We start from the raw sequence: 21,986 nt of genomic DNA, 5'->3' as shown, positions 1-21,986 counted from the left end.
TTTTGTAACCTTGCATGTCCATCCCTACTTGTTTTTATCAATGTACTTAGATGTACAAAGCTAAGAACATGCATTCTCTAGATTATATAAGTGATGCTCTTTAGAAACAGCATAAAGGAAATATTATTCCTAAAAATACTTGCACCTAAGCTTAAACTACACAAAACTGAAACTGCAAGTTGACAGGGCTGTAAAGCTTTCTGGAATGGGAGGGAACTGTCATCAGAGTCCTCCTTTCTAACCATACCATCCTCTAATGCTCTCCCTGACTCTCTTTTCTGATCATGCCCACCAGCTGTGGAGGAAAGAGAAAGGAATTTTTCCCACAACCTCCCTCTCTCCTAGGTCTCTGGGAAGCAGGTGGGACTCAGTCTAAGTAAGCTGGAGCAGAACAACAGCTCTGGGTAAAGCTACTCATAGCTGAGAGCCCTACTATGTCAGAGCTTACTCTGCTCTGTTGCGTGTTGCCCCCTCCCCTGTTATCAGACACACTGTGCATACAACCTCCTTCGAACTGCCCATGCCTCTCCTCTCATTTTTCCTTTGCTCCCTTTCTAGCAGCCCACTCAGTTTGTGGACAATTGTTCTCAACCATTTTCTTGCCTGCGGTGTATCTATGACTTAGGAATACTTCAATGGCAGGCCTACATCTCTTTATGCATCTTATAATGTCCACTTAACAGAATGTAATACTCAAAATCCCTCCTGAGCTGAACAAGTACAAAATGAAGTCCTTATTAGCCATTAAATTATCCACTATTACTAAAACCTTCATTAAGATTAACCATAAGTGATTACCCGATGATCTCTTAAGACATGCCAAAGTCTGGAAGAACCAGTCTGGGGACCCTGACATCTAAAAGATTTCGCACGCTTTCAAACTGGCTTCTACCATGCCTACTGCTACCCACTGCAAAGTTCTGAATAAGACAGAAGTCTGTTTGAGACCAGTGAAGGGGTAGTAGAACATCCCAGGTTGTTTAGCTGAAATGGGCCAGCTAGAGGCAGAGTAGATAGACCAGCAGGCATAGGTGGTTCATATTCTGAAGAAAAAGACAAATATAAGCATGGGAAAAGGACACACAACTGAGAAAGGACATTAAAAAAAAAGGCATTCATGTAGTAAACATATCAATCGCCAATCTGATCATTTACTTACATGCTATAACTCTTCCTCCCCAACACTGAATTCCAGAATAACTATGCTTTTTGCTTAATGTATCTCCTAAAGCTTGTAGATATCCCATGAAAGAAGAGAGTTTACATTATTTGTATTACACATTCCTGCAATACAAATTATCAGCTGAAATCTACAGCAGAGCTCCCACTGGCTGAAGAGAGAGCAGACTAGGTCAAACTTTTGAGTAAATGTGAAGGCAGATTACCTTTGGAAAAAAACCAACCACCCCCCAAACCACGACAATTCAATAAAATCACAAATACTCCTTCAAGATTATAGCATTCCAAAGTGGTATTAGAACTTAATTTGTTTTCTGAGAAGGACTTTACATTTATCATGTCTCTGTGATATTTTATATCTGCCAAAATAAAACTGAGCATAAGAGGCTGCATACCGGGAAGTGATAACTTGTGGTGTCACATTTCAGTATATAGTGTCTTAAATATTTATGTGCAAAAGTCATTTAGCTGTAAGCCTGTTTCCTGTTTTAAACCAGATGCTGTTGCATAAGCTAAAAATATTTAAGAAAAGGTCTAGAATGATAAAGGATTTCATTTGTAAATGTACTCTGTACATGGTGTCAAAGGACAATTCTGTGGACTCTTGAAAAAGGAATTAGCTACTCTTGTGTCTGCCTCAGCCTTGACTGAAGGCTGGAGTTTGCTATATGATATTAAATTGGAGCAGGTTAAAGCTCCTCCTAGAAAATATAGGTCTAATTTCAAATGTACAGAATTTAGTCTTAACAATCAATTAAAACAATGCAAAATCTGTCACCAAACAAAATTAAAAACAGCTTTTTCAGCCTTCTGTATCTCAGTATGTCCCTTCAGTTGGGACAAATAAAACTTAAAATCAAAACAACTATGAAGTAGGGCACAGCAGACATTTCACAACTCAAGTAAACTATCTACAATAAATAAAAGCCATCACATTTCACATTGCTGTATGTACACTCTGACGATATTTCTAGTTTCAACTACAATTAACTGCAATGTGTGTAAAGAGAGGCAACAAGCTGCAACTAGGGAATATTTGACATGTGGTAATATGACACTATGATATTAAGGCACTGCCTGTATCAACACTTCCATTTATCTTAGGAGCTACTTTTTTTTTTTTTTTTCTTTCGCACACAAGTATTTGACCCTTACAGCTTCCTCTTCTCCACATTCTGCAGCCTGTTCAGGAACTATGCATTTTTGACAGGAACAGGAAACTCCAGATACACTCCTCTCACCTGCCGTCCATACAATCACAGGCAATAAGATACTCTGCATATTGTGCTTCCAGGAGAAAACAAAGTACTTGCTTGCCCTTGTTGGTACCACAAAATTTCCTCAGCCTGCTGCGGTTGCTGTCCACCTTACCACTATGTCTCAAACCTATAGTCACACACCTGCAATCCCAGGTGACCTACAAATGTTCCCTTCATGGGTGTCATACAGGCCACCCATGTGAAGGAGGGAAGTATGAGCGCAGTTCAGTTTGATCCTACTGTATTTGTAAATCTTTCCTGAAATTAGGTATTATTTCTAGTACATTTTTAGAGGTACAGTATGCACTGGCCAGCTGTCAGTTCACAAACATTTACTACCACTGCCATACCCTGGCAGCTGGCTTGCTGAACCCAGACTGGTTTGCAATGCACCAACAGTGTCTGAAGCAGCCAGAGACGTGAGTGCAATCTCACCCCTTTGATACTGGTATTAGTTCCTCTGAAAGTTTGCTCTGAAATGGAAGATAGAATAAGTTTTTCACACAGTTTCATGTAGAAACTCTGCAGCCAGTTCTGGTCATCCTGTATTTGTATGCAATCCTAGAATGGCACGTTTGTTATCAACACAACTGTTAAGGCCTCCAGAAGGCAAGCTAGCTTTATGTCCTCCTATCTTCTGCAACAAGTAACATCTCCACACCATAAGTATCTCTAAACAACTCACTGAATGTCTATTTTGCTGTATAAACAACTCCTTTGAAAGCAGGAGCAATTAATTCAAAGAATCTGTGGCTTTCTCCTTCATTAGAGGGAAGCAAGAAGATGCAGTGTAAGATCTGCTTCAAAAAAAGTGTGTTGACGAGCTAAGCCTCTTCTGCACATGCTTGTTTAGGTCGACAAGCTCTCCTCTGAATCAATTTTTAAGGCTGCTCCACTTGGTAAAGTGCCAAGAAAAATCACAGAAATCCTAAAGCCAAATATGCCTGGGTTCAGTACCACTGGACCTACGGGAGGGGTGGCAGGGGGGAGAGGGTTGCAATTTTTTTGCCTTTGTTTTTTTCATTGTGTTTGGGGCATGCAATATGTGATGCTCAGCAACCTGAAATCTTGGAAGCAAATTGCATAACATGTGCCTGCCAAGATACAGTACAGTGTAGTGTTTATACATGTCATATAAATCTGATTTGTATAATTAAACCAATAGAAGCTTCCGTACATGGGCAAACCTTAATAAGCTTTCTCTCCAGACGTTTGGCCTTCCAAATGAACATTACAGTAAGGCAAGCTCCTATGTTTAGCACTTACAGAATATAGTATATAGAGCTTACATAGAGCTTAACAGTGTTCAACAGAAGTGCAGAAAAGCTTTAGTATTTTTTATTCAACTAGTTTACTATTTCACTGTCTACAAATACTGAAGCAGCAGAAGGTCCAATACACTCAAAAACCAAAGGTAGCAATTCATGTATAATTTAATTTTAAAGCATTTTGAGACGGTATTCCTACTTTTAAAAATATTTTCATTATATACAGTGTATAGAAGCCTCACGTTATATTATTTCCTCATATTACGCAATGAACAAATTCTTTCAATCAAAATAAGCAACAATATTTTTTTCCTAAAAATAAATATTATTATTCCCTTTTACAAATAGGAGACCAAAGCATGGGGGGATTCAGTCAGCTGCCCAAAATCACTGAAGAAATCTGAAGATTCCTGAACCCTGATTTTGAGTCTGAGTAAAATGTTTTAATAACAATGACATCTTCTCATTTTAAAGTTGTTGTGTCTTTTTAAACTAAGCACTCCATAACAATCAAGAAAAGGCCTGGTCAGTAGCAGATGTGGGAGAAAGGAAAAGGGGATTATGGAGAGCAGCAGCACAAACATTTGCTTTACTCAGAGCAGATGCGTAGGAGTTTAGAAAGATTTTTCAATTCTAAGGCCATAATGAAGTCATAAAACAGTAAAACAGTACAGCTTTTCTTGAAATTTCCAAGTTAGAATGCATTTGCCTTCCTTGGTCTATATTGTAGACCATAATCTTGTAAGCAATAAGTCATTCCCGGTAAGCATACTGCCCATTGCAAAAACAGACTGCATAGAACTTTTCTATGAAGTTGTTAAAAATAATGCAAATAATCATATCCAGAGGGAAGAAAATAACGCGAAAAGCTCACACACCAGATTTGGTTTTTTTTATAGAGTATTTCCAAATTAAGAAAATCTTAGTGAAAATAAATCATATCTTTATGTAAGAGGTGGTGCTTCAGTACATACTGCTCCATGCCTTTTCACGTACAAGAAGAATTTAACAACAGTTCACCACGATATGAGTCTGTCTTGCACCTCAGTGAATTTCTGAGCATTGAGCCTGCTTCTACAGAACTTCTATTGAACCACGCAAATATTTAATCAGCCACTAAAGGCTGTTAGAAAGAAATACTTAGAGGCAGTGTTTTCATTTTGTTTCATAGCACTAATGAAACAGGGAGGAACATGTTTCTGCAGCATCCTTCAGTTTGATGAAATTTAAATTCTCAGTACTTATTCTTGCAAGTGAGGAAAGATCTAAGGACTAGACTCCAAGATTTTACAAGTTGTAATAAAAAGGATTTTATTTTTCTGTCTTTTATTCAGTCAAAGGTCTATTAAAGGCAGTGGTAAGTATACTTTTTTCTGAATAATGATAGCAATAGCCTTTTCAACTATCTCTACTTTGCTTTTATGTATGTATCCATTTACAATATTAAAAAGAACTAATGCAAAATGGAATAGCATATAATGAAGAAATTAAATGTTTTTAAAAAGGATCATGCATTTTAGTCATTATGTCAACAGTTCTCAATATATGCATTTGAAAATCAGAAAATCCTCATCATAGAACAGTGGATAGATTTTAACTTAAATGATACTCTTCTTTGTACGTCTGAGATTTAAATCTGGACCTGTGTCAACTCAGATGTCAGTAAACCATGAGCACTCTTTTAGTTTGTGAAGGTCTGGGGGAGAAGGAAAAAAATGAAAAGATCTACTAACTACATTCACATGAAGTTATTTTTAAGTATATTGTAAATAACTAAAGTGAACCTAACCATTTATACTTGAATCAAGAACAAAAGGAAAATAGAAAGACTGCAGTGTAAAGAAATTTTGAATGTGTGTCAGAACATTGCTTGAAAACCCTGAAAGATCCAAAAGATTTGATCTGTGAAGGGAAATGAAAGAGGAAAAGTCAAAAGCTGTTATTGACAGTTAAGAATAAAAAAATTAAAACAGAAGAAAAACACTGAGAGAAAGGAATGAGTATGACTGATTAAAGCAAACGGTGAGTTTATATTAGCTTTTAATTGCTTCCAGACAAATGCCTTACAGTATATCCTTCAAAGTAATCACAACTCTTGGAAAACACCTTTATACCAATTGATCTTTATATTACATAGTGAGAATTCCACCAACTAACATTAGGGTTGCTACAGAATGAGAAAAATATCAGTAAAGCATACCATATATTGTACAGTTAACCCTCAAAAACCCTAAAAATAAGATGTTTTTCCAAAGATAAGTTATGATCACACAGAGTACAAAAAGATTCTGTGAACACAGAGGTTAAACTACAATAGTCCCAACATACCACAAATTTTGTCTGGTTTATAGCACTCGGAACAGCAGTGTAAGGGCTGTGCTTACATCTGTGATTCTCCTTTCTAGGTGGAGAATGGGGAGCACTCTATGCCCAGCAATGCTGGGTAGACCTGCAATGAGAAATAAGCATGTGTCATGCAAGAGGAAAACCCTAGGAGAATGTTTTAAAGCAGTGTTCCTAAGGTATAATAGCTTTTTCTTGAAATTATATGCTTACATACCATGGCATTCTTCAAGGGAGTTGTGACAAATTTATCAGCTGAAGAAAAAGTTTCCTGCACTTAGCAAACATAATTGCAGGTTTGGTACCTAATGTCAGTGTATAAATCCTTAATTTCTAGCAAGAATGGCTTACACAGGTGAAGTTCACACAAGAAGGCATGCTGGATTTGGGGATTTAATATCTAGGGTTGGTGTGTCCCTTCAGGTATGCTCTTGAATACATAATGGTTCTGAAGGAGATAGGAAAAGAAGGTGTTTCAAGACCTGTTTTTAGACACAGTTTGTTCCAGGGACAGAAATACTACCTGCTTGACTTCAACAAATAGACAAAGCAAACATCTATGTTGAATGAGAATTTCAGTCTTGTTCCCTTTCCACTTCTGCTGCCATTTGCTGTGGAAAGTTTCTTCTGCATTTATATAAAGGTGATGGGATTTGTTTTTCTTACAAACACGAGTTAAAATTCTAGAGCTGTTACAGGTGCTGACGTGGACCTGTTTTAAGAATACTGGCTCTATTAACTTTTTTTTTTTTTTTACTGAAATATCTTCATTTTCCTTTGGCTCACTTATTGTTTCTAAAAAGAATGATTTCGTTTATTTGTACATTCAACAACGAGTGAGACTCTGAGGTGTCACAGACATAGGGCTCAGAAGCTTTTTGGTCACTACCCTTGTGAATAGGGACCTGAAATTCTTAATGGTAAGATAACCATTAGAAAAATCGGTAATTGGAAGAGGTCAGGCACGAGTACTACATTTTGAAAAGACAAGGTCTTAACATTCTCCAGGCATTTTCTGAGAATAATAGTGCTTTGATGAAACTTGGCTATTCATAGTAAATTAAACTGTAGTACCACATCTGTTAGTGTTGTGTGCCATGAAAGTATGGTCTCATGTCAAGGCAGAGAATGCTACAAGGAACTCACTCCAAAGCTTTAGCTTTCTCAAACCATCTCAAAATGCAGGTTTCTGTGCAGTCTCAAGTTCCATACAACCTGCCTGCTAGTCAGATATAAAAGGCAATGGGTCAACACCACTCAATCAGAAGTTGTATTTTGCAGAGATAATCCTTATGTAGGCATTTCTGTGGCATCATTAGTTCAGCAGATCTAAGTTGCTTTAGTTCTCCAAGTTCACCAGTTTAGCTTGTATAATTTTTTGGGCTCGAAGTAGAAGTGCGTGAGACTAAACAGTCCAACACTACCTAGTCAGACTGAGTGTTTTAAAATATTTTTAAAGTAATGCTTTTTAGAAGTGCCTGGATTCCAAGGGTCAGGTAGATATGAAAACCTTCTGTTGAGAAGAAGCAGCAGCTCTTTAACTCTCCATTTAAATCTTTCTCAAAATCAAACAGTGTTTGGATACTTTTAAAAACACATTATAGTCAATTATGTCTATTTAGTGTCCACTGAGTTCAGTAGATAGATTACCACTATATTCAGCAGAATGTTTTTCTGGCTTTTTGTAACTGTTAGTCATAGATTTTGAGAGAAATGTGGTCAAACTTTTTGAACCTTGCAGGACAAATTATGTGTATTTTTTAATTCAAGAACAAATCTAGAAATGGATTATAGAAGACTGTGAAATAGCTGGTCTGTTAAAGCAGCTTTGTGAGAACCTGTGTACTTCCTTTAACTACTTTAGTGTAAGCTGAGTTTTCATCCACTTAAGCTTACATGGTCTGTCCTTCAGAAAGTTACTCTATTTGGCTTTTCTTAGATGTAATCAGAACTGTTCTGTGTTTCCCTAATTGCAAACACATTTCTTTCTCCATGCAATATCCCTAAGTATGCAGCAACCATCTTCTTGCCAAAGCTTTCTGGCATTTTTATTCCAGTTAGAATCCAAATCTACATTTTTCTGTGAGAAAAGCTGTAGGAAAGACTGTAAACAGGATAATTATGTAGCAATACGGTTTTAAATGCAAGTTTTACTTGCACATTATTTTGAATGTAGGGGTTTTTACTTCCTAATGAGTTGTGGAGATGCAATGCTATTGTTCCTGAAGCACATACGTGTTTTCATTAATGTAAATTGCAAGAATTCTGTAAGAGATTTTAAATGGAAGGTATGAGGAAGATAAAAAGATGTGCAGAATGTCACAGAAGTTATGCACAATCATTGCAATCGTCTAAAATCTCTAATCTGTGTCAATTTCATGTGGCCTACTTTATCTCACCCTGTGGAATAGCTCTGGAAAAGAACCAACCAACCAAAAAGCCCATAAAGAATGTAGCCTAGTTTTCTGTGTCCTTTACAGATGCTAGAAGCACCTCATGTTAGAAGATTATTTTCAGAGTTTTGGAAAATATTCATAAACATATTTTCAAGAGGTGAGTTACATCAGAACTCAATCAATAACTGTCACTAACTTTTGATATTTGGAATTAAAACCTCCAGTGATATGCTAGAACAGAGGAAATTTTTTTGCCACAAATTTCCTGGGAGAGTTTTGTAGTCCTCAAGAAAGCTCAAATGGAAGTTAGTGGAAAAGTAGTTGGAGGCTTCCATGTTTTCCTCTTCTTTTGGAGTTATTAAAATATTGATTCATAGAAAGAGAAGAAATCTCGATCATTACATCAGCCATTGCTTATAGAATAAAACTTACTAAGTGTTTTCATTCATGAATCATTTTAAACAACACTCATTTACCTATTAATTAGAGACATTGAATTGAGTGAGCTTCTTATTATCTGTTCCATTTGAAAGGAGAAAAATACAGTAAAACACACTTGAATGTGCATTGTTCAAAGTTGTAAACCAACTGCTTAAAAGTCTTAGCTCAAATTTTGAAATAATACTTTCAAAACATTTAGACTGTTTACTAAACTTGATATATCAAATAAGGACACTCAATTTCAATGGCAAAATTTAAGAGATGATTAAACCCTTTCCTGGTTCTCAATGAGGAACACCTGCAAAATAATTTTAGGTGAAAAATTGTGAACAAAGTAGTTCCTCCTTACAGCTCACAGAATGAAAATGTAGGTGTTTTTGAGCAAAATTCGTCATGTTCTCAGCTGTTCTAATGCCTGGCCAAGTCTTCTTGGATCTGTGATGCTACCCACTAAAAAACATCCTCCTTTTGTTCAAGTGGGTAAACGGCCTTTGCTTTTGAAGTGAAATGATCTGAATTACATTCCACCCCAGGCATTAAGTGTCTGGAAGCTCTGGTGTATAACCTAATGATAAATACTACATTACTGGATAGCCCTTGTGTTAACTAATAACTGAATGACTCCTGAAGGATCAAATTAATACTCTCTTGTTTCCATTAAAGTATTTCCCAAGAATAATGATCAGTTAATTTACTTTTCCCTGAACAAGCCATGATTATATCCAAACTTATCTGTTTCTTCTGGTAAATTCAGTTTTGCATATAGATTAACAACTATTTGTATTTTGTCAGAGAAGCACTCACAGGACTATCTCTCATGCTGCCCAGATTAACTGCTTATGCACACATTTACAGCTTTAAAATTAATTTAAGTACTTATGTATTCTTATTAAATTATGCAGTCATTGCACATCAGTGAAATGAATTGTTCATATCAGCATTAGCAGAAAGTAGTATCATATCAGCAAATAGCAGAAAACTTACTAATAAGTGACTGTGTACATATACAATTTTAAACAGCATTCATTCACCTTTCTTTTAATTATAGATGTTGACTAAGAGATCCTACATTTCTTTTTCTCTTCCACTTGAAGGAAGATAAATAGAATATTCTAACCTCCAAGAGAAAAAAATTAAAAATATTTATCTTCTTTCATCTTGATCCAAGACAGTAAATGTTGAAATATTGTAGGGAGAGATGTAGTTTTATGTACAAAACTATGTCGAAACAGGTCTGGAGCCACTAGCATCTCTCCAACAATACATGTATAAATGTCACAAGGATATTTTTCAAATGTTATTCAAATGTTTTCTGTTTGTATACACTTGCCAACATACCCCAGAGAGGCAGACATGGGAATGAGGATTCGGCTCTATGGGCACAGCTGCTGGCTATAGATAGCCATGAGAACAGAATTTTAAAGATGAACCTAGAACACAGCTATATCCTGATTCTGCTACACTAGACAAACTTTTCCTCACGACTTTTCTATAAACATGGATTCCTGTGTCACACATAACTGGCAGGCAACTGGAGGGAAAAAATCAAGTGGAAAGATAATCTGAATACAAAAGAAACCACCAAACAAATTCCTACACAGGTGAAATATAAAAATACGACCTATATTCAATTCAATGGACTTTACATGGCATTTCCACAACAGAAACAGAAGCAGCTCTTTAAATGCCACAAAGTATATAGAACACAATAAAATGTTTCCCAATACTTAGTATAGTTATTTTGCATTTAAAATGCTGTAGCTAACATGCAAGCCTTGCAAAGCAGTTTACAGACCCTTTCCAAATCTCATGTCATCAATTAGGTAGCTGCAAAACTGTCCTCTTAAATTGCGGGTGTCTAAATAGTAATTTGCAGAGAAGCCACTTAAGTAAGCTGAAGAATGGAAAAGAGAACTGAAGAGATCCTGATCTCCAGTTCTTTCATCTGTCTCCCAGTATCACAATAAGAAATATTAAAGGCAATCAGAAAAAAAGTATTCTAGGTATTACAAGAACCTATAGCTTAAGCTCAATGGTGAAAACAGCTATAGACCATAACAAGTTTCAGTGGTTAAGCTGAATGTATGGAATGTCCTACCAAAACAGATGAAGTTTTATAGATGTAGTTACTTTTTAAATGACAGAGAGAAGCAGCCATTTAAGCCTCTTTCTTTAGATTCAGTATTTCCATTACAAATCAATTTTTTATACATCTTTAATACTTCAACATGTAACTTGGCAACATTGGTGCATAGATCTTTTTTCCAATTAGTATGCTCTGTAGTACAAAAACCTGTACAAAACAAAAGCATTTTGTAACAATATACAAATACTCGTAACACAATCTACTTAGTATGTCAGCTGTACTGAAAGAATTCATGTATTGAATGAACAACAGGGGTTGTTCTCAACTGGGGGTTAATTACACTCTGTATGATGCCTGAGGAACCTGAAGTATGAAAAGACAACAACATATTTAGAATTACTACAGACCTATTGAATGTACAATTACATATTTTCAGTGAACACAGTGAGTTTCAGAGCTTACAAAGTTTTCAGTTTTCTCAGTGATACTGAGAGACCTTTGCATATTCAAGTTTAATGCAACCAGATGAATTAGAAGTACATAGAATGATTGCTTAATATTTGCCAATATTTGAACTTCTCCTACTAGAACATATTTAAACTGCTTTTAGTTTAGTCTGCTTTTCAGGTGTGGACTGATTTTTTTGGGTGTGGGTGCTTCAGGGAATGTCAAGTGTCTTCATAAGAATGATGCTTTTCTTGTTGTGCTTGATTCTTTTGTTTGTTAAGTTGTCTTTAAGGCAGTACTGGCAAGTGAATACATTCTTCAGCCCTGAGCCAGAAAAGACTTATGAACACAGTTAGGTTTATGTACTGTGAGTGGCCTCATTGACTGGTGATTTAGTGCAATGTTTCACAGACTTTTTTTTACTTACGTCCCTTGAGAGGATGTAATAATACAAAACTGGCTTACCATAACTTTTTGCTTTGAAACGAACAGAAGCAAAAATATATGCTCTTAAAACTCATGCAGATTGTATATTCTGAAGGTAAAGTAGTTAGAAATACTTATTATTAAAACAATTGAAGTAAGCACAAAATAACAAATAAATAATACATGCATCTTGTACTCTAGAAAATACAGTGGTTTGCCATCTGTAATTTATATTCACACACCCTGAGTGTAGATACACCCCCATTTCTAGGTTATCCTTTGAGGAAGGGATTATCATAATGTCTGGCTAAATCAAGACCTAGAGGATATTGCTCATATGGTGCATAATGATAACTAAGTGGAATTTTGTGTTCATTTTCTATGGACCATATAAAACCCACAGGAAAAGCTTTCAGTAAGTATGTGGGAAAGCGTTAGTCCCTCTCCACTCAATTCTCTACATAAAAGCAGATTACTCAGAGTTTTATAGGAAAGGAGTGAATGCTGAAGCGTTGCTTGAAATGGCATGAGGCGTTGTATTTCACAATAACAGTCAATTTGATAACAGAAAAGCCAACAGCCAGAGGTGATCGTGACAGCCATGTTACTGTGACTTTAAGTCTACTGGAACTGGGTTTGCTTCCATCCTGGTAAAAATGATGACTCCATTGTCATACCTCTTACCTTTCTAACAAATGTCATTGTTAGCAGGCCAAGAAAATAACAACTCTTTACTGCAACACCTGCTTTCAAATGTCCTTGTTTGTTATGATTCTGAAACATTATTTTCGTGTTCACTCTTGTCTAGAGTGGGGGAATCTAGAAGGGTCAAAAGTCTTACCATCTGGCCTACCCTGGACAAGTCTCATTGTTGCATTTCCTGTACAATATTCACTTAAGTTCTTAGAAAGCGTTTGTGAGTGGCCTGAAAATAAGGGGGGTGTTATGCTAAGTCCATAAGAGACTTCATTTCTACATTAATGAGTAAAGGAAGAGATTAAGGAGGCAAAAGCAAGTGCAGCAAAAAGAGGTGAGGTTCTACTACAACTGCAACACCGTTGCTGCAGTAATTTGACAGTATTCTGGAACTTATCAGATTCTTGCACTGTGTAAAGGATATGTTTGTCCTTGAAAAATACATCACCACATTTGCAGCATTTTTTTAAACAAGTCTTCCTGTCGTCATTATTTCCTTTTATTCTCTGCTTTGAGATGTAATCAATTTAAATTGCAAATGGAATATTTTTACAATTTTTAAATAAAATGTATAAAAGATTTGATTCTTCAAGGTCCTGTGACAGAAGGAAAAAGAAAAAGTTTACATGCAAACTAATACAGGAATAAGAAACTAACTGAAAAAAATCTCTGCATAGCCCATTGATTGTGAGGCTTCCATTCTAGGTGGAATTACTGTACTGTAGTTCCTTTTGTTATGAAAATAGGCCTACAGTATTAACAATGTCTGTAGGGGCTGCATCTAGCAGTTAGTGCTTGCTTTTTATTGAATTCTCTCTCTTCCACAATACTTCAAGAATTTCCTTAAAATAGAAGAAAACTGGAAGTTAGAGACTGTCAAGCTGCTAGAGCATTGCCGCCACCACCACAGAGGAAAGTAACTGGGGGAGCAATATCACAAAGAATGGTATATAATGAACAAATATGTGATTCAATGAAGAGCAGAGTATGTATGGCCTGAGGATGGTAGAGAATCAGACATTACATGGACCTAACTGATAAAGCATTTTCATAATCAAAGAAGCAGTGTTGTACCCTGTCTCACTCATCTTCTCCTTTCTTTCTTTTCCTTTATCTTATTCCTCTCTAATCTGCCATAAACTTTATCATGTAAACACCAGTTAAAGGTAGGTGGAAGACATGTAATGAATTAGCTGCATGATGCTAGTAAATAGCATAAGCAGACTTAATTTAAAGTTCACTGGACTTGCAAGTTCTTTACCGAGTGCAATGTCTGGTAAAGAGTATTTGATGTTAAATGATTCTTAGGAGCTATTATATGAAACTCATAAAAATCTGTCCCTCCTATTGGTGGATAGCAAGGGTGCAACTTTTTTGCCAAAATGGATTTAGGGTGGATTCTGCAAATTTATTTCTTTATTTGGGGATTCAAAATGTTCTTATTTACCAAAAATCCAGAGTAAAAAAGAACAATGACTCTACTACTGACCAAAAGTACTGCATCTTTCACATGGGACAGAAAGCCACGGCTAAACACAGAAATAATAACAGCTCACATTTGTTGACATTCCAGAGCTTGATGTATCAAAATATCATTGGGAACATTATAAGTTTCAATTTGACTATATGCTGTTCCTCCTCTGACAGCAGGCACTCCATCAGTCCTATGGCACACTTCATAGCAAACATATTTCCTAACACCTCATGCTATTGCACTAGTATAGAAAGAAATTACACAGACTTCCAAACTCTTTAATTTTAGAGATTTGGAGGTGGCGTAATAGAAATAGACTTCAACCCTCTAACTTTCAGTGCAGATACAACCTCAAAAACTTAAAGATTCCTTTTCTGTTTGGCTGTCTTTCAGAGCACTTTGATGGTATTTTCTCTTTTGTTTCCACTTCCCAGTCAGCCACAGTACAAAATTCAAAACAATTGTACTGAAAACTAGTTATTTTACTTATATAGACTGATGACAAATTTCTTCAATACATATGGAATACTATTGCTATATGTAATCGGATGTAGTTTAGTTTCTAACTTGACAGTAACAGATATGTAAAACAAATAATCCTGTAACTATATTAAATAATTCAAAGTTCTCAAAAATTTTTAAGATCTCAGCTTGGCCCTTGTTTCTTTTTTCTTAAATTTGTTCATTTTAATTTTGCCTTTAATTACAAAAAGCAAAAGAGTTAAAATTGTCATCTAGTACAATCCAATTTTCAGTAAAATCATGGTGTTTAATTGATTGAAAATCTTTAAAAGCTTTTAAAATATTTTAATGGACTCAGAATGGCTATCTTCAAGAAAATTTACATTTTAGTGAAGAAAATTATATCATTATTGTAAAGTCTTTAGAAAAGATCTGTAACAAACCCATAGGAGACCTTCTGCAATAAAAGAGTAACCACTCACATTATATTTTTTTTACATACAAAAAAGTTATATACTATCTGCTTTCCGCTGACACGCACTTACAAAAATGATCCCACAGAAGTCACTGGGACTTATATATGAATTAGTAATCAACCATATTAATAAGGACTGTACAAATTCAGCTCGTAGTGTATAAAAGCAATAAGGAGATCAGGTTACATTATGAAAGATTTTTTGCTTTCAGGATTAGATAATTGTAAGAGTGCTGCCGAATCAAAAAGATCAAGAACATTGAACTCTTAAGGAACAACTCCACTGAGTGAAAAAGAAAATTAAAAATGAGATACAAATGTAAGGAAGGCAAATTTGTCAGATTATTAATGCAAAGAAGGTAGATTTAGTTGTGTCAGTAGAATTGCTTTTATTTTGAAGAAAAACATATAACTTTCCCTTTTAAAATGGCAGACCTGATCTATCTGCTGAATAAAATCTACAATCTCAACATGGCAATGCTATTTACTAGATTTTTCAAGGAGAGTTCTAATATGTACAGAAAGAACACATCATGATTCAAGTTGACATGAACACCCCAGATATCCTTTTTAATTAACCATATAAAGCACTATAGGAGCAATTCCATACTGATGCCATAGCTCCACCTGAGCTTCTCAGTGATCTGATGTGACAACTGACTTACTGATTTTATCTCACATCCACATTGAAAAGTATACTGTAAAAAGTCAGCTTCCGTAATCCCTTAAATGGAGACAACACAAAGTTTTGAAAATTTTGTTGAAAAATCAAAAATCAAGTTTTTGATAATCAAATAAATAAAATATAACACGGTAAATTAAAATACTTGGAAGTAGCTTACATATACTTCTGAAGGAGGTGGATCAGGACTTGGGGAAGAAATTCCCAGTAGAGCTTCTCTAAGGCTTTAAAACTGGAAACTAAATCTCAGTCTCAATATTGCCCTCTGTGCTGACTTTAATATACTTGATAAAGTATTGTTGAGCCCAAGAGCACAAGTGAACCATGTAGCATTATAACAACTGCCTTCATCCTCCAGAGGCCTACAAAGTGTATGGCCATCCTTTCTCCTCCCTCCCTTCCTTTCTCTACATTTACAGAAGAGCCATTAGGAATGGTGAAGACATGAAACACCTTCATTGTCAACAATGTGAGAATGACATGTCTCCAGTAAAAGATATCATGAAATAAATGCCATTATATATTAATACTACCAGGACTGGAATGAATAGTGGCTGGTTCAAACTGAAACTTAAGCAAGACCTAAGTGAAGCTGTGAGATTAAACAAGAGATTGTCTTTTTCTTTTCCTGAAGGAACTCCATCGTCAAATTGACTCCATTGTCAAATAAGCTTTGTGGGTCAGAGCAACACAGTGGATCAGGTTTGCTAAATGCCAAATATTTAGATTTGAAAAAGGGGTTGAAGGGTGAAAGATGTCTTCTCTTGTCTGTGGGATGCCAAGAAATGATCCTTTTTCTCAGAGGAGTCACCTCACAATGACTCATGCAATACGTTCAGAGCAGGCTAGTGATAGCTGGTAATTAAAAGAGAAGAAATACAAAATCTCCACCTTCTATAAAATAAGTCAGCAGCTTATGACCTTACCAGGACACTTGAGAAAACAATACGTGTATTATTTCATACCTTTCACTGGCTTCCAGTTCACATTTAGTGCCAGTTCAAGGCCATGAACCTACTCCTTAGTATATTCACCTGCTTGATGCCTGCATTACTGACAGACTCATGCTCTATTTATGATCCAGCAAGACAACCATATTCCACTGGCACAACACAATACTGATTACAATTAGTGGCCTGAAAATTTTGAGACATAGTTCAGAGACATATTTGCTGGTTTACTTTTTTTCTCTATTATTAACAAAAAAACCCAAACCATCAATAAATAAAAACAGACAAGCCAACGGGTGATGAAGACTCTGCTAACATCATCTCAGCAACATTCTTCATTACTTAGTAAACACTTTTCTATTATAGCATGCAATCCTTCAGAAACAAGTCTGGCCAAGTAACCTGACTATATATGAATTTACACAAATAAGACTCAGGTTGAAAAACAGAATATGAATGAACCACAATTTTAGAACCATTTTTGTCTTTAACATATAGGTATTTTCCTCTGAGCACACAGCTGCTTCTCTTATGAAGCAAGCTCTCTGGACAGTGGCATCACAGCAGTGAGAAAAAGCACTTACTGTTTCTTAAGCAACCATGTAAATAGGATATAGCCTTTAGGAACAATTTAGGAACAAATTAACTCTGATTCCACTGTAGTATCCAAGGTATGTTTAGTCCACAATAACAGAAAAATTATTAGGAAGTCATTCAGTCAATTTTCCTTCAGAATTATTCTTTACAGCATACTGAAGGAATTTTGTTACTTATTTTCCTTTTATTTGTTTGTACTACCAGTATGGCTTCAATCATTATTTTTATTCAGAAACTATTTTACTAATTGTCAGATTCTCCCTGGTACTCAGCCCAGCATTACTCCTCTGAATCTACATTAGGGTGAACCTCAAAATGTTGGCTTAAGGTAAACTAAGAGTCAGGAACTTATCCAAGCATACCTGTGCAAAGCTTCTGTGGAGTTAGAAACAACCCATAGTCACTTGAAGCTTACAGCCTTTCACATGAGGTTTCAGGAATGACCAAGATTTAATACACAGACATTGATGATTTTTTGTTTCTGCTGAAGCTAGGAAGTGCACAGGAACACAAATTTTAACACAGATTGGTTACAGTCTTCCTAAATTTGGATTTATATTTATTTCAAGCTGCAGTTTCCATATTTAGCCCGAATTTTGATTGGAATTATGTAAATGTAAGCTCACCAGAGACAACTGAGACAAGGAAGACTACAAAAGGTTGCCATTCCCATTTGCAGACTCTTCCCCTCCTAATTTGCTGTTTTCTGGAACCGGTAAGCAAAATCTGACCAACAGGCTGAGCACCAGCGGCTAGGTAGGTTGTGCACCACTGCCATCTTCGGTACAAAGGAGGAATCGCTTATATGACGGTCATTCAAATGAAACGTTGCAATAACTCATTTAAATATAATCAGATGGTTGAAATTTGACAGCAGAATGGAACAGATTTTTCCACTGTTTGCAATGCTACAGAAATCAATAGACACAGCTTTTCTGTGCTGTGTGCATATTTAAAAAAAATATTTGGAGATTGAAGATCCATGCACAATAAATAGGAAAATTAAAATATCTCATATTACATTGCCAAATGATGGGGTAATAGACACAAACATATTGTTCTGTAAAAAACTGCTTTAAGAAGAAAAAGTATGAATTGATTCATTTAGTCAAACACTGCTTGAACAGATGGTGTGATTAACAACTAGTATGTTAGCCATCTCAGGAGCTTACAGAAAAAGTAAACAAATGCCTTTAAAACATATCACTTTATTCCCCAAAAGGTATTTCCATTCATTTATTAGGAAAATGTGAAAATTTATATATTTATGATAGAGCTATGAATGTTTGGAGTATAGTAATCAGACATGGCTGGCGGTTAAAATTATTAAGTTTTGCTCTTAAATGCAGCCTTGAAATCTTGCAAGTTTTGGTTTTCATCTGACCAGCTGAACTTTCACACTGGTTACAATGCACCAATATCTGGGGAAAAAAAGTGGAGGAATATTAATCATTCAGGCCTTAATGAGTGGTCTAGTACAAATCAGTAAGTATTGTATGAGAAGTTGTTCAAAATAGTCCTGGTTTTCATGTAAGGAACATGTTGTGTCATTTTAACAGGGTAAAAGCCTTAAAGACAGCCTGGAGAGTGAGGTTACACATGCACAGAAAATGCCAAAGTCTTTTTTCACCACCAGCAGGAGGCGGAACCAGAAAAAGTTGTTGGCTCATGCTGTCCTTCAACAATTCTCAGGTATTCATGACAGTCAGTATAAATGAGAACAAGCCTTTTGCTCACTCAGATGGACAGGACTGGAAGAGTCCTTCTACACTGTGTTTGTTAGAAGTGTCTTGGACAGTTGGTATATATGAGCTTTGTCCTTGGGTCAGTTTTCAGTGAGGACATTTTGAAATAGAATAAGAAAAAAAAAAAAAGAATTATACTAGCGGCATAGCCGCACTGGGGAATGATACTAACAGCACTGAACAGGAGAATAGAAACAGAACCAGAATTAGTTTTCATTACCATCTAGAAAATGCATCATATGCATAGTTATTGTATTCCACAGCAAAGCAGGAGTCAGGTCAGATCCAAAGGCCACGTGACCTTGTCAATGTGTTGTCAAGTCCAAGCTATGCACTGCCCAGTAGCTCAAACTCAGAGCTGTGCTAGTGCCATCACTCTGGTTTCTATAGAGCCTGAAGAACTTGTTATTGGTGCTTGCATTTGGGCTCAATCTACCATAAACAAGTTCAACATAAAACCATGTACAAAATATTTGAGGAGAAAATTTAAATGTCATCCATAAAATTAATCTTAGAGCAACATATCTTTCCTTCAAGAATGAAGATTGGGTCATCCGTGGCTCAGAAAGGAAGTTGGTCACATTCTTCTGATGTCTCATTGGTTCACAAAGACACCTCTTGGTTATATTATTTAGTCACCCAGGTAGAAAAAGGGAATGTCAGTGTAATTAATATTCTAAGTTACTGCCAGTCAGTTCAGTTTATATAAATGTGTCAAAATTAGGGCCCATAAAGAATGATTCTGTTAACAGAAAAAGAACAAACAATTCTGAAGTAGTTACTAAAAATATATTTGCTTGATTCTAATGTAGCTGGCATGTGAGAAGGAATCACATTATCAAAAACATTTGGAAGACCAGTGTCTGGTAATATTGCCTAATTCTGGCAATACATAGCTTATTTCAACATGTTCTCTGCTGAAAAATGAGTGAATTCATTTAAGGTTTCCTTGCCCTCTCTCATGGTCTTTTCTTAACATTTGCATCAGCCAGAAGATCTGTTTCAGAAACAAAAAGTTTGAAGATATCTTTGTTGTTATTCAACCATAACTGAAAGTTTTTCAGAGAAGACAAAAAATACAGATCAGTGCATTGGGTTGAATTGTCATTGTTTTTATTTTCACAGATCAGCTGTAGAACAGCGATGTGTTTTATGCGGAAAACACAGTAGTAACAGGAATGATGATTCTGAGTATGTGTAAAATGAGAGTCATAACCCCCAGAGCGAAGTTCTAACTTAATAATGGATGATCATTTACTGATAAAAATGCCCCACTAGCTTCACATCTTTCAAGCTGTCCTTTGTCTTGATGCCTATAAATAGATCAACACTAGTGGATTGACAACTACCTCACTTAGTAATATCGTCTTATTATTTCTGTGGTTTTCCCATTTTTTCCTTTCTCTCTGCTGATTTGAACTTTTAGCTTTGGGGTGCAGGGACTACTTCTTGATACATGCTGATATGGTACAAACCCAGAGAGAATGTTTGTGTAATTCTGAGACTCTCAGGCACTTCTTCTATAAATTCATGTCTTAAAATATGCAGATCTAGAATTGTACCCAAAATGTGGGTAGCACAGATGGTGGTATCACATAGTAAGTCTAAAAACAATATACAGGGGAGCTAGAGATGAAAAGCATTATCTAGATTCTGATCAGAACAGGCAGAAGACAGTCATTGTGAAGTGGTATTAAAGTTTCTCATACTTTATACAGCTAATATTTTTTTGGTTTTCCACTGCTGCATTTTTACTTGGTAGAATGGGATTTTTACTGCTGTGTGATACAAAAGTGCTTGCCTAAATCTCTGAGTGCCCTTGGTAGTCTTAAGAATACACTATTAAATAACTGACCCATCAAATGTGAAGCCCCACACAATAGTTTACCTTTACTGCTCAACATTGCACATCAGTGATGTGCAAAGATGAGGGAATAAAAACCCAAACATTTTCAATACATAGGCAAGCAAATGCACATGGTTATAGCTCAAGCAGCATGTGAAGAAATCAGTCAGAGATGCAAAATTCCCTACCAGCCCTCAACTCCATTAAGAAAATTTCCAGTTAGAATGTTTTCAGTGGATTACAACTGCAATAGCTCAAGTAAGGAGATGGGTAGTAAATAATTTACAACAAATAATTTGCAGCTTTACATGTTAAAATATGAAATGCTGATAACTTGGTACAGGTGTAATACTCCGGTTCACAGGGCCAAAATTTATTAATTTTCACGATAAGGTAGTCTCCAAACCTCATTTATGTATCAGGACCCTACTTTAAAATGAATCATGTAAACTGACACAAAATTTATTCTTCCTAGAGTATATCAGTTCCAAAGTGAAAATATCGTGATCTTGTGTGTTTGGGCACTATCATAACTTTCTGAGGTTTTAAAAAGTGGGGAAAAGCTGAGATTCATAAACTTCCACATACTTACCTACTAAGGAAATCCAGCAGGCTTTTCATATGCTCTTTTGTAGGATATGTGCCAGATATTGGAAGAAAAGAAAGAAGGAAAGTTATAGAGATGGGAAATTATAATATCATTCACTGGCACTATAAAGAATCAAACTTCACCCTTGCTAGCCAGATCTTCCTGGGCTTTCTTTTTAATCATTGGAAAATTAAAAACCTCCCTTAGAAGTGAAGGCCTTTCTCTGATTCTGGAGGAGCATGTCTCTCTTCACTGTCTATATAGCAAAGCCGATGGGATTAGCCTAGCAAGGGCTCCACACTTTGGCCCACGCTTTACCATTGAAATGTTTGCTTCTTCTAGCACTTTTCTATCCTTTGTCAAAAAACTTTTCCAGTTTTCCTTGTTGTGACACTTTGGAAGCATAACTTTGTCCCCCCTGCCTCAGCTTCCTTCATTTGGCAAAACAGGAAATAAAATTTTCATTTCTGAGAGCTGAATTTGTGTTCTGCAAAGTAAATACAATGCAGATTTCAAGTATGTTTATGCAGTAGTTCTCAACTCCTCTCTGACCAGGACTTCTTCTGATTTCTTACTATGATCTGAAACTCATACCTTGCTTGCAACAACCAACTAACACTCAGAC

At 35.9% G+C, this 21,986-nt stretch overlaps 1 long non-coding RNA gene across 1 annotated transcript in view; it reads left to right on the top strand.

Annotated features, from left to right (window-relative positions):
* The first annotated feature begins 4,822 nt into the window (after positions 1-4,822).
* Positions 4,823-21,986, top strand: part of LOC128144455 (uncharacterized) — a 64,842-nt gene continuing 47,678 nt past the window's right edge. The window contains exons 1-2 of the long non-coding RNA XR_008236086.1: positions 4,823-5,063; positions 6,112-6,228. This is a non-coding gene — a long non-coding RNA (uncharacterized LOC128144455). The remainder of the gene's footprint in view (positions 5,064-6,111; positions 6,229-21,986) is intronic.

Source organism: Harpia harpyja, chromosome 7 (genome assembly GCF_026419915.1).
Source record: "Harpia harpyja isolate bHarHar1 chromosome 7, bHarHar1 primary haplotype, whole genome shotgun sequence".
Taxonomy (NCBI): Eukaryota; Metazoa; Chordata; class Aves; order Accipitriformes; family Accipitridae; genus Harpia; species Harpia harpyja.
This window is presented reverse-complemented; position numbering and strand designations above follow the sequence as displayed.